Genomic DNA, 14,362 nt, shown 5'->3' on the forward strand with positions numbered 1-14,362 from the left:
ACTCTAGCTGTACCTTTTCAATCTGCAAACAAGGTATAATGCTGTCATCTTTGTGGTACTGTACTGCAGTGGCATCATTCTTACTAATTGTCTTTATGAATGACTAGATATATGGCAGAGAAGGCTTCTATTGGAGGATGCAGATCATCAAGACAAGACAGAAAAAGCAGGGTCCCTGAACATATGGCCCCACTGCATGTTCAGGATGAGGTCTTCATATGGCCTACTTAAAGAACTGGAACAAAGACAATGGCGAGTCAAGTGTCCAAAATTAGAAGATTTTAAAGAAATGGTTCAGCTGGTATTTTCTGTGGTTTCTGAATTTACACTTGCAAGCTTCTTTTTCTGGCCTTGAAATAGAGTGGTTCAGTTTATATGTAAGGTGCATCTCAGTTTCACATTATTTACTCAGTCAGCTAACTTAATATTTATAAGTAGTCAGTCAGGACTGAAACACAGTTTCCTCCAACAAGATAGTTTGATCCCCAGGAAGGGACTTCTCCCGCCAGGTTTTGGGGTCACAATGTGGCAGGCACAGCTCCATTGACTTCAGGAATTTTAGTCCATGAGGCTCACACATTACCAAGGGGCTAAGAAGCATTTCACCTTTGTCTTTGTCCAAAGGTGGAAGTATACTGTTGTCCTTGCAGACTTTGAAATATATTTCTTGCTCTATTCCCTCTGGAATGGCTCCTTGTGGTATAATCATACTAACTCCAGGCTCTATGGAGCTCAGTACACACCACTGCACATTTAACAGCAATGGCTACAACCGTGTGTCCATCGTCTTGCTCCTCATCCTCGAGTACTGAAGGGCTTATCAGAATGGTTGTACACACAGCATTAACATTATTTGGTTGATAGGCTTTTCGACAGTGAAGGTACCCATTCCACTCTCAAACTCAGGAGGCTGCGATGAGCTCTGTGCTTTCAAAATTGATTGAGGAGAATTCGGAGATTTTGATGGCAACTCTGGTTTATGTTGAGCTTCATTTGTCAAGAGATTATGGTTGAGTTTAGGACTTTCAAACTTGTGCTCAAAAGGCCTTGCAGCACTACTGTAAGGTTCTGCTGTAAAGTGGTTGTAAGAAGGAGTAACTGTTTTCTGAATCTGTTCAGTTCCTTTAACAGGGCCTTTGTCAGGGAAGCTTTTCTGAGGATAAGAAGTGAACTGCACAGTGTCTTCTCTAGAGGATCTGAAAATTGCTGGCTTATTCTGAGGTGGAGGAGGGTCAGACACAGAGTTAACTTCAGGAAGTGCAGGCTTGTGACGTGCTGGAAGAGACAGGACAGCACTATTAATTGACTGAGGTTGTGTATACTGTACTGAAGGAGCAGGAGGAGAAGCTGTAACTTGAGGGATTGGCTCATAGCGCTTTTTACCAACGGGCCTATCCATTGATTCAGCATTAGTTGCTTTCCCCTTAGAATAACTGGTGAAAAGCAGCTGATTTTGTGAACATATTGGTTTAGTGGGCTCGGAATGATGGCTGGCAGGAACCTGGGCAGACAGCTTATTTTCAAAACTCCTGTGATCAAAGGATGAGAGCTGCTTTCAATAATACTCTTCATCTTCTTCGGGATCATAGTGATTTGAGACCTTCACTTAAGGTCTCTGTGGTTCAGGGATGCTGTAAATATAATTCTTAGATGAAGTACCCTCTTAGCTTGTGAATGAGGGCAATAAACTGGTTGGAAGATAAGGTAACATGATCTTACAAAAGGAATGAACCACTGAACTTCCTGGTATTTGGAAGAAAGGAAAAAAAGAGGTCCAAGAAAAGAAGCGAGATGAGAGAAATGGCAGATTCAGCAATCTGAGTCACCAGATCCAGGTCTCTGAATCTGTTTTCCTTACATTTTCAAACTGCACAATTCCCCAAGTTCATTTGACCACCACCCTTCTTTTCTTACTCTCCCTGTTGTCTGCTCCCTTTCTTTCAGGATCAGGAGAAGCAGAAAGCAGGGACATCTTATCTCCTTCCACTCCTCTTCATAATCCAGGGAATATTCTTTCTTTTTGTTCACAGCCTTCAGGTGACTTGGCAATCCTGGCTTCTGGGTCAGCTGCTGCCATGGCCAGACGGTGTAAGTGCCTGCTCTGACTCACCTATCCTGCAAGAGTTACGCGCACACTGAAGGGCCAATACTCAAGAGCACTGCTCTTTCCAGCAAGATTAGTGTGTGAACAGCTCACCTTGGATGCTTTCTCCAAGGCTCCCTCTGCAATCTAATCGAGGCTGTGCCGCAGGACTGGTAATAAAGAAAGCTCATGTCATCCTAACTTTCAAATTAGTACCACTGCTTCTGAAAGTACTTCCATCAATTTTGTAATAATGACGTGCTTTTTATAATGCCTTTTAGTTGATGATGTCTAGGCATTTTGTGCATATTAATTGTCCTTGACAATGACAAAGACACATGTGATTATTCATTCACAGTTAAGGAAACCAAGGCAAGACAGGCCAATGACCAACTCAAGAAGCCATCTAAGACTTAATGCTTTTCCTCCTCAAGAATGACTGAACAAACCTAGAGAACAAATTAACTCTTCCAACTTCTGGATGTGATTTTGTTGTGTTTGCTTTCTAAACCATTTAATTCTCTTGCTTTGTTTACTTCAGTGGCAACTCTACAATAAATCTCTAGCCACAGGGCTCCTAATTGCAGTCTCTTATTAATACTGCCAGACTAATAGTTACTGATCTCTTAAGTTTTAAGTAGATTTTAGAATAAAAAGGGTAATGAAAGAGACAACATTTGATTTCCATAAGAATGTGGAAATGGTTACAACCAAGTTAATCTCTGATTCTTAATCAATTTTTGTCTTTTTTGAAGCTTGAACTACAGGTACAGTTCTTTTTTCCTTCTCTTTTTAATAACTTTGCCTCAGCTTTGAAGTTTCTGTAAGCTGAGGATAGCTTATCAGAAAAGTCCCAGTGAATGAAAGATGCTTAAATAGGGCTACAAGTGAATGAGATGAATTTCAGTCTCCCTACGAAGAGGCTGAGCTCTTCAGTATAAGGCATATACATATTCAATCCCAAGGCAGAAGAATGGATTTAACTATAGTGGATAATGCACAAAAATCCATCCTCAGAACCCCCGTCTCAAAGGCTTTGCTCGTGATGTACTTGGTATATTGGATTGTTAGTGGCTCACAAGAGAGGAGGAGACATGCTCTTTTCTTTGGGGCTTGATTTAGACATTGCAGTACAGTATTGTACAACAGAGGATAACACCTTTAACTGCTGAAGACTTAATACCTATATACGGAAATTATACACGCTGGCTTGACAGACTATCTGATATCATCATATTCCAAAGGAGCCTGCTTTTGACTGGCTGAAGAATGCAGCTTATCCGTTTTGTTATTCTAATTTTCTAGTAAAGACATGAAGGAATTACCAAAACTGGGTTTTTTGTGTGTGTGTGGGGAGAAGGGGGAGGGAGGATTTGTAGTAACATAACAGTTTACAATGGTGCAATAATACTGGTAGGACTCTCAGTGGCTGGATTCTAACAAAATAAAACAACTTCCAGGGTGCGGACAGACATCCAGTATGCAAGTACGAATATTTATCAGATAATGACCACATTTCGAGCCTTACAAGCACTACTGCACCAAGTCAGAGCTTTCCACCCCTTCAGGTCGGCTGCTCACATGACTTGTTTGAGTTCGTTCTGTTTAAAGGAAGTTTGTCTGTAAAAGGAAAGAGTAATTTTTTGCTCACCCAGCTCATTTTGATCAATAAGTCAGGCAGTGCTGACTCACACAAGTGGTTTGACTGTAGATGTGATGAGTTAATGAGAGGCTGGAGGGAGCCTAGGAGCAGGAATATCTTCTGCCAAGGACTGCCACAGGGTGAGTTACCATGTCTTAGGTGAGGGAACTGTAATTTCCTAAACATGCTAACTCAATAAACCAAGAACCTATAACTGTAGAGTGAAAATAGAAAATCCACTATTAAAAAAAGGAATTGTTTTATATAATATGTTTAACATTAATTTATTTCTATTAAATACATTTAGTGCAGGAAGTGCAACATTTTCAAAGGACCAAAGTGACTTAACTGGTGTCCAACTCCATTTTTCAGAATAAACTACTAGTCCCTTTAAAACAGTCTGCTTAGAGCCTATGACTGAAATAGAAATTCAGTTCTTAATTCACCATCAAGCACCTAAAAATTTTATCCAGATGTTATTAACATGGTAAAAACCAGTTGTACTGTCACTTTCCCTGCTCTCATACTTAACTAATTGATTTAAAGTAGACCTCACCATTGTTGGACATGGTTATCATTATCAGCACCTATGCAGCCTACTCACTCTACCTTAATAATGCTGCTTTGTTACTCTGAGTTGAATTCTGCTTCTCAGGAATTTGATGGAAAAATTCCTTTCAGCTTCCATGATAATAAGATTAAGCTGAGAGCTACAAGATTTTATTCTGGTTGTTGCAACTGTGTGCCATAATATGTGTTTTTTAAATGAATGGAGTACCTTTCTATATGCATATGTACTCCCCAACACACCTTCCCTTCCTCGTTGGTGCAGGTAAAAGGTCAGATTAAAACCTACATACATACATACAAACATACACATAAATATTTTGTGTGTATATACTCATATATATAAAGATTAAGTTAAAGACACTCTAGGTCAATTTAATATTGGGATAATTTTGCGGATGATATACAGAGGTGAACTTGAAGAAAAGTTACAATAAAAGAGAGAATGAAAATGCCTTTGGACATAAGAGTGTTTGTGATTACATTTCTTGCAATGACCAATCTTTTCCATGTATCTGCAATAATTTAAAATTCATGTTATTGCTATATAATTGAATAATATATCAGACCAAATCAGAATCTATTGGTCTACATGTGATTACTAAGATTAGTTTACTAATAGGCATCACTACTGAACACTAGGGAAATGACATTTATTTCCACTGATTTTAAAGTAAACAATTCCAAAGACAAAGTTAGAGACATTCCACAGTATTTCCCTTTTAAAATCTGCAAGTACAGTGCCTTACTAAAACCACAACATTTTGAGCTGTTATTCTAATTCCCTCTCTGGTAAATAAAGCAAACTCCTGGGTCTAAGTGAAGCTAGTGGCAATTATCCTATTATGGCCTTGATTCCACAATAAGATGATTTGACCCTGGCCCTTATACGTTGTCACACTGAAATTGTGGTTTAAAATATAGTGAAACTTGTCCTGAAATAACGTAAGTATATGCTATGATGTCACTGAGGTTAAACATATTTAAATCGTATTTATCCACTTCTAATTTAGGAATTAAAGAGTTTACTCTGCATGGCTTGAAATAACAAACTTGTCAGCTTACCCACTTCTTACTCACTATAGCATCCTTACTGAGATTTTGACCAGATAAGTGGATGATATAGTGGGTGGAAAACTGGCTGGACTGCTGGGCTCAAAAGGTGGTGGTTGCCAGTACAAAATCCAACTGGCAGATGGTTACTAGTGGTGTCCCACAGGTGGTGATACTGCGGGCAATATTGTTTAACATCTTCATTAACAACTGAATGATAAGATAGAAAGCATTCTCAGAAAGACTGTGGACAATATGATGTTGGGAGGAGTAGTCTATATACTGGAGGACAGGACTACTGTTCAGATGGACAGCTGGACAGGAACCTCAAAGTTCAACAAAGGCAAATGTAAAGTCCTGCTCCCAAGATGAAATAACCCCCTGCACCAGCAGAGGCTGGGGGTCAACTAGTTGGAAAGCAGGCTTTCAAAAAAACTCCAAAACCTAGGGGTGCTGGTGGACAAGTTGAGCATGAGTCCACAATGTGCCCTTGCAGCAAAGAAGACCAACCACATCCTGGGCTGTATTAGATAGAGCCTAGCCAACGAATCACAGAAATGATTCTTCCTCTAGACTCAAATGATTCTGCCTCTAGACTGTATCTAGAGTATCGCATCCAGTTTTGGTCCCCCCAGTACAAGAAAGACATTGCAATATTGGAACAAGTCCAGCGGAGCACCACAAAGACAGCTGGTGGGCTGGAACACATGGCATACAAGAACTGCGTTTTCTGGGCCTTAAAAGAAGGTTAAGGAGAGATCTTACTGTTGTCTACAACTACTTAATGGGATGATGTGGAGAAGATGGAATCAGGCTCATCTTAGGGTTCCACAGTCTAAGAAAAAGAAGCAAAAGACACAAGTTGGAACACAGGAAATTCCAACTGATAAAAGAAAGAATTTTTACTATGAGGGTGGTCAAACAATGCAACAAATTGCCCAGGGAGGTTGAGGAATCTCCATTCCTTCATCAACTGCACAAGGTCCTGAGCAACCTGCTCTTACTGGACCTCCCTTGAGCAGGATGTTGGACTAGCTGACCTCTAGAGGTCCCTTCCAAGCCCAAAGGATTCAGAAAGATCAAATTCTGTCTTTTGTTGCACTGGCAGACTGAAGCCTTCCCTACAAACTATGAAAGTGAGTTTATTTCTTAAATGCATTTTCTTAAGTTACCTGGTTAACTTAATTTTCTAGGCTTACATGGACTAAAAGGAGGTAAACTGGCACAAGATCATCTAGTACCCACATGAATTTCATAGTATATGTATCCCAGACTGTTAGCACTTACTTAACAGTTAAGACTGCCCACAAAGACAAGTAACTTTTGAATTTTACTGGTGATTCCTTCCCTGCACATTCATCGTGGTTTATAAAGCACCAGCAACAAGGTAGATTTTATTTCCATTTCTTTCTATAGGGCAGGGCTCCACAACCTACAAAATTCTCAAAACGATCTCTTCGGTGGTGGTTCTCTGATTCAAGTTTGTTCAAAATCTTCATTCTGGAGTACAGGAGGGATCATATCTAAAATACTCATTTATCTAGTTTCTTTTAAAAAAAGAAATGCCTTCAATTACAAGTTTTAACAAAGTGCTGTATTCTCTTGATCTAACCTGATCTTTCAATTTGCACTACACATATTACATTTCTACACAAAAGCATGGGTTTATGCAGTAATGTACGTAAATGCTTTCTTAGATCAATTCCTGAAGTCTGATCTATCTATTATAAAATTGCTAACTCTAGGGGGTAGTCATTTTATCTTTTTCATGTTCGCACAATCTCTTCATAATGCAGCCACAATAGGAAGCAAAAGGAAAACGAAAAACATAATAATACTAAATATTATATCAGTAACACCAGATCTCAAATAATTTCATAGAGATGCCATGGAGAGATCAATGGGGCTTTGAAGCTGATTCTAAGGGTTCTCTAGGCTTTCCTTGGAAGGAAAACGAAATTTATTTATTTTTGTTTAATTGAGCCCATCGAGATACTAAGTACCAGAATCACAGTCTTACCTGACAGAATTATGATAATAAGGCCCCTCAGCAAATTGATTATTTCCTCACTTATCTCAGATGATAAGAATTTGTTACCCTTTTAATATTTTGTAACTGCGCATTACCAAAGTGCTGCTATTCAATCCCAGCAGTTATAAGCATGAAACAGCAGATTTGGTTTTTTTCAAAAACTGCTTGTTAAGTAGGGATGCTAGCTGATTTAGTCTGAAACCTATTCAACTAGTATCCAAGAAAAGAATCCCAGAAATGAGCAGCAAGCTAACACATAGTGACAGTGCTTCCAGCCAGTCACGGACAGTGCCTTTTTAGCGATACTACATGCACCTAAAGGTACAATATTCATTTGTAAAGAATTCATTTGTAAAGGCTGCAGCAAAAGACCGTTATTCTGCTTTCTGTGATCAAAAGGATATTTGAAGATTTAATAATGTTATCTGAAACAAGAGCCTTTAACGCTAAAACCCGTAATAAATGATGGAAACAACCAGTGTATGGCTTAGTTCTTACAAGCAAGCAAATCCTACAGCAAAGAACCTCATGAAGAACAACTATTCTACAAGAAAACAGCGGCATCTGAAGATGCCATGCAGAAACCAACAAGTATGAGACTGAGTTCCCTTTTTATAACTGTCAAAGACTGAACTAACACTAGGATCACCTAGTGTTTTGGCACAGAATGCATATAACCCAACAGAGATATGCAATCACCTTCTGCGTATACTGGGGCAACTGCTAACAACCAGCAACGTTGTGTAAGCACCTAGTGGTCAGGCATGGGAAGAAAAACTAAATTCAATTTAACTGTGTTGAGATTTAGTTAGAATGCCAGTTGTGAGAATCCAGACATCCCTACTGTTTCCTAATCTTGCATTCTTTGAACACCAACTCTCTGATATCTTTTACCTTTGTTGTATTTTTATCCTGGGAGAATGAGATATTTTACGGTGCAAATATTTATCTAATGGATGATGACAAACATCTGTGTTGCATATCCACAGGTATTTTACTACTGTGTTAGCCTACATCATGTCACCATAGTCGTCCTATGCAGGGGCATAGCAATCTTTCAGGTCCCCGCAATCTCAGTTTTCTACTGGTGTCACCTTTGTGAAGGGTGTTTGGGTTTTGTCCTTAACACCCTTCCTTTTTAAGCAACCACCACTCTGAAACATGCAGAAGACAAGTTTGGGGACACAGAAACAGAAGTCTGAGTATGTCTCAAAAGTTACATGTGGGGAGAGGGACATTGTATACAGCCACTTCACCTGTCAATATCTATCTTGGGAACTAGGATTGCATGAGAGTTTGCAAGAACAACTGCACTAATTTAAAGAGTGCAAGGATGTAGATGCACACAGAAAATTACTATCAATATGACTGGAAGCAATCTATATATAGCTTAAATTTAACTGACACACATTCATCCTTTTTTTTTTTTTTTACTTTTTCCATTTCTCAGCTCCACCTCCAACATCGTTTGCAACTACTGTGCCCCGGTCCCATTCCCAGGGTCTTCATATGCGAGAAGAAAAGGATGTTACTTTCCTCTATCAAATGCTAATTCACCTGCCATGTTCTACTCTCTTTCACAGCCATGTGTCATGAATAGGATAGGAGTTCTAGTTTCTTCAAAGAAAAGTGCTTTTAGTAAAAAATGCCATATATGTAATTTCTAGCTTAAGTTGATAAGGATTTCAGGAGAAAAGGTTATTTGGCATCTAACATAGAATAAAACTAGCTCACTGTTCCATGAATTGAAGCTGATACAGAACAGGCTGGAAACATCTGTTTTGATACACTTATCTGTTAATGTAAGGCTGTCACAAAACCTGGATTTTCAAAACCACTTTGCAGATTTACGATAATTCCTCATGGATTTAAAAGTACTTTTAAAATTACTTAGGCAGTTTGTAACATTTGCATTTCTACCTTTGTATGTTTTATGGAATATGCAACTGAATTATATGCACTTTTTAGATCAGAACTCCAAATTTTCAAAGGATAAGTAGCACTTCTCAGCATGAACATACTGAGAAAGAGAGATGAAAATTAATATTGAATTGTTTGAAATGTCAATCTTCTGAGTGAGAAAAGTGGATACAGTTACAGTTTAATTGCTTTCTATCTTGTGCAGAAGAAGAGAAGCGAACAGAAATTGTTTATCATCTCAAACAAAATGTAAGGTGCAGGTTGGGGCACTTTCTTATGTGTGAAATGCACATCAATGAAGTGAAAAGGCACATCCATTGGCTGCTTATTGTTTTTTGGTAGTGGTGTTTTTGGCAGTCAGACTGAATCCAGGCTTTCCTGGGCCACCTCCACAAGATTTTGCAGCTTTTACAACTTGCACTCAGAATTTAATTTTACGTAATACTGAATGTGAATACAAACTTATAAAACCTATAATAAAGGCTTTAAGGTTTATAAACCTTAAAACATATATGGTATCATTTAAAATTACTGCTATCATCTAGATAAGCTGTCATGGTGCAATACTGATGATGATTCTCCTGAGACTCTGGCATTTGAAATAGAAACACAGGGATTTTCCAGGCACTTCCCCACAGGTTATTCTACTACGAGGAATAGCTGACCTGGAGCTGGGTTGTGGTTAGTATCGCGAGGCATCTTGATCTTATTTTATGAAGATGAAATGTTGTGTGATCCTTTGACTTGGTATTAAAATGAAAAACAGATCTGTGAAAGTGGTATTCTTTGTTATCCTAGATCTGAGCTTGAATACAGCTATTTCTGTTGTTTTGCGTGACAATGAAAAATTGTAGTGCTTTTTCACTAATTGCCCTTGCAAAGTCTACTGAGCTAATTAAAGGGGAGCAGGACAGTACTTATTCTGCATTATCAGAACAACTTCTGATAGGATACTACTTGCTTATCTTCCATCACCCAAAAGTCAGCCATCGAGTCTCTGGCTACTTCTCTAGGTTCTCAGGACCCATTCCACCGTAAGATCCAAGACTTTAGGTGATAGAGGTAAGTGGGATGAACACCTAGAGGTGCCATTTTCTCTCTACTGTCCACAGCAGAAGCCTACCCGACTAGCTGAAACACCAGTTCTTTTAGATGGTTCACGGTAGAGAAAAATCACTCCAAAGCCAGACAGTCAGACTTGGGCAATAGGGAAGTTCAGATGTAAGAGACTTAATCTGGTCTTGAAAATGCTTGATCTTGACTTTGATACTAAAAATGAGAATTCAGTTTTACCAACCCTGTTTTTCTCCCTAAATCCCTTCACTTGAGAATGTTATTTAATAAGAAATGACTGAGGAAGGAAACTTTTCCTAACCTCTATAAGTACCAGGTCTGCTTGTCAGAAATATATTTGAGATAAACTGGAGCAAAAGGCAACGCACAAGTGACTGAAGGCACATTGAAAGTCAAAATCTCCGTGACACAAGGCTTTTACACTGTAATGGAAAAAATATTTAACATTTAAACTTTTATCAGTTTAAATTCTCGGCTAAGTGATGTATACAACACTAGAAACCATGAGTCTGGACCTTGTCATATAGGTGTTATAAAACACCAAAGCTTAATCTACCACCTTAACTAACATCTTTCTCTTCATTGATACAGAGTAAGGAGCACCAGCTATTAATGCATGACCATTTCCTACATCAACTTCTTGATGACAGCCTCTTCTTATTCAGTTATCTGTTTATTGTAATATAGGTTTTGCACAGCTCAACTATTAAACACAACAAATGAAGTGCGATAAAAACTGACACAAATTAAACAAATTGCAGCATATATTCTGTCTTCACCTTCTTCCGAACAAATGTCTATGATTCCTGATTAATGCTTTCTGGCATCTTCTACATTGCAAATTTATGTCAATTTAACATTTCAGTGACTAAGATACTTCATAAGTCAATTAAAAATTCAATAAAAAAGTTCAGCGTCTCTTTTTCAGATCCTTGCAGATGTATGTGTGAGAAATTCAGAAGTGCTCATTTAAAAAGGAGAGAAAACTGCAAGTAGACACTCTAAGTGGGGTGAAAGCTGCATATTTGATTTAATCATCTCCCAACCCATCCCCATATTCTCTATCAACGTACATTACTAGGACTTGAATTTCTTATAGCTGCTGTTGTAAGTACACAAGTGAACACTTTTTTCACTTGGATTTATTACTAATACTGAAGCAAAGTTATGGTCTCAAAATGTGGCCATGTTCTAAGATAAGAGAACTCCATGTAGTCATTTATGCTCCAGAAGAGTCACGTTCTGCTGTGAGAATGCAAATACTTGTTTCTGACGTATTTTCAGCCTAACAGCTGAAAGCAAATCTTTCCAAATGTGAATCAATATCACACTTTGAAATAACATACCTGACCCTGCTTTGAGCGCAAGGCTGGGCAAGATGACCTCCTGAGGTTCCTTCCAACCTGAATTATTCTGCGAGTCTAACAATTCATTAGAGTTGTAAACTCCTGATATATATTTCAATCAAACTTTCTCAAGTTTAGCAATAAAACTTTGAAACAAACGCCAGTTATTTCAGGCACCCAAACAGATCCACATTGCTCATGAGATAGCAAGGCATACACTCAGTAGCAATTTACACATTCCCTAGAATTTTTTCATCACTCAACAATGGTGAGACAGTAATACAGGGTGAGATCCATTTTATCACATATTAGATAAAATAAATGACTTTCTGGGACCTCTCTCTCTCTGTCAACTATAAGGGAGCCTAATACAGGTATCTTACATTGGACAATGAACTTTTAGACACCTAGCAAGACTAAGCAGGTTCCAACACACATTAAGTAACAATTTAATTGATATACTATCCTTGAATTTTGTGTTTATCTTATAACTGCATTACCAACAGATGAGTAGTGAATTGAGAATAAATCAGTACTTACACCTTGTAGTCCCCAACTTGGGAACAATTATTAAAAAATGACTCCTGCTACAGGCCCTGTTTCAGGACTTGATTCAAAACCTTGTGAAGGCAGCAGAAATTGTACCACTAACTTCACTTATCTGAATCATGCTTTTATGGTGATAGCCACAAAAAGGATGTCTTAAGTATTGCAACACTTCAATTTACCCCATCAAACTCCCTAGAATCTACAGCCCTGAAAAGACACATGGCTTCTCTACACATTTTAAGGGAACAGATACATAAGGACATTATCTTCTACACAGGACAAGAATTTAACAAAAACCTTTAGGTGGAATTGTCCTCCTTTATTTCAAGGGTGAGTGATCAAATCCTTCCAGTCTCTAAAAACATCTTTTATTTGACCACAAAAATACAGGCCAAGAGGCTAAGAGAAAGAATGGTGCTCTTGAATTACTAGCACAATACTTCTCTCAATCAACTTTGACCCAGAATAGCGTTAGAAACCACTGTCAGGATACGAGAAAACTGATAGAAAGACCTGAAGCACAAAAACTGAGCATTGAAATTTTATAAATTTTACCTCCAGCTCTGCATTCACTCCAAAGCCCGTACCCTGTGGACTTATCACTAAACAGTATGAAATGCATAATACTAATACAAGTTCCAAATTGTACTTCAAGATACGTACTACATTGTACATATCCTGCTGTACACGAATAGTGACAAATTTCTCATCTGGGGCAGCTTGAAAAATCAGCTTAACTCTTCTGAAAGACCACCTACTGCACTTTAAAATGCCACAATAATTGTCATTTGAAATCAAAGGTAAATGCCATGCATATACAAGAATGCAATGCAAATGCAAATTTTGGGGACAGAGATTCCTCCTTTAAAAATTTCACCGACAGGGACAGTCTGCACCTGCTTGTGGAGGTAGAATAACAAGTGACACAGTTTTCAATTAACTGTACATTTCATATTCTCTTTTGTTAAAGAGGTCGTGGATGGCAGCAGAGCAGAAAACTGCTGGCTGTGTTTCAGATTAAAAAAAGATGAAGCTGGGTCGTTCCCCAAGATCAAATGGGGAATCTCGGTTTGGAGGGCCTTCTCGCATGCAGAGTGGGGAGAGGGACTAGCAAGAAGGGAGGCTGCTGCACCAGTGCTGGCTGGGAGACTATAGGGAGGAAAAGAGAGTTCGTCTAAAGTAGGACACGGGTCTACAGTGCAGGCTCAGATGATCCACAGAAAGTTTCCTAGAAGCCCCGAGGACTGTGTGGAAGGTGTTTGAGCCAGAAAGCCACTGAAGGTTGCTGGAGCAGACTGCAAGGAAACAATTCATCCTGCAAAGATGCTGTTTAGAGGAGATGGATTTATTTTTAAGCTTTTCTACCCCGCCCAGCTGATCCAAGTTTCCTCTATTTAAAGAAAAAACCCTTATTCTAAGTTAGCGATTTTTTGACATCGTTCCAACAAAGCGTGGCTTTAGAGAACAAAAGTCTGTAGGTGCGCTCACTGTAGGGAAGACAGTGGGGCAGCTCCGGCGCGAGGCGCTGGCTTGCCTGGCACCCTGCCGTGGCACTGCAGAAGAAGCAGGTCTGCAGGTAATCCTCCAGTTAAAAATGACATTCCTGGGGGAGGGAGAATAATGCCATATCCTCAAATTGAGGCACCAACATAGCACTGAGGAACACAGAAGGGTGGGTTTGTTATTCTACTTCCCCCTCCTCCCTCTTTTTTTTTTGACAGAGGGAAAGATAAAGGAAGAAGGAAGGAATATGGGGATGACAACTGCACAGAGGTCACCAACAAAGCTCTTGGAGGACCTGTGGGACAAAAGTGATTTTCTTCTATCTACGTGAATGATCAAAAGCAAAAAAAAAAGTGATTTTTGGCCAACTCGGAGGCATCTAGTGGGGCTGGGGGGAGAAGCTAACGGCCCCATGGAGAAGCTTAGCAGAGACAGAACCCGCTTCGAGGAAAGAAAACAAGCCTTCCAAAATGCTTACAGAGCACGTGAAAAGAAGCAGGAAGATGCTGGGGTACCAGAGGGACACAGGGGAGCTGTGCAGCCTGGACTGCTGAAACCAAAGAGCAACAAAAGAGGCAATACCAGCAGTGGGT

At 39.2% G+C, this 14,362-nt stretch overlaps 1 protein-coding gene across 7 annotated transcripts in view; it reads right to left on the reverse strand.

Annotated features, from left to right (window-relative positions):
* The window catches only part of CTNND2 (catenin delta 2), a 689,093-nt gene that overhangs the window by 58,529 nt on the left and 616,202 nt on the right, over positions 1 to 14,362 (reverse strand). The window lies entirely within an intron of this gene.

Source organism: Calonectris borealis, chromosome 2, assembly GCF_964195595.1.
Source record: "Calonectris borealis chromosome 2, bCalBor7.hap1.2, whole genome shotgun sequence".
NCBI lineage: Eukaryota > Metazoa > Chordata > Aves > Procellariiformes > Procellariidae > Calonectris > Calonectris borealis.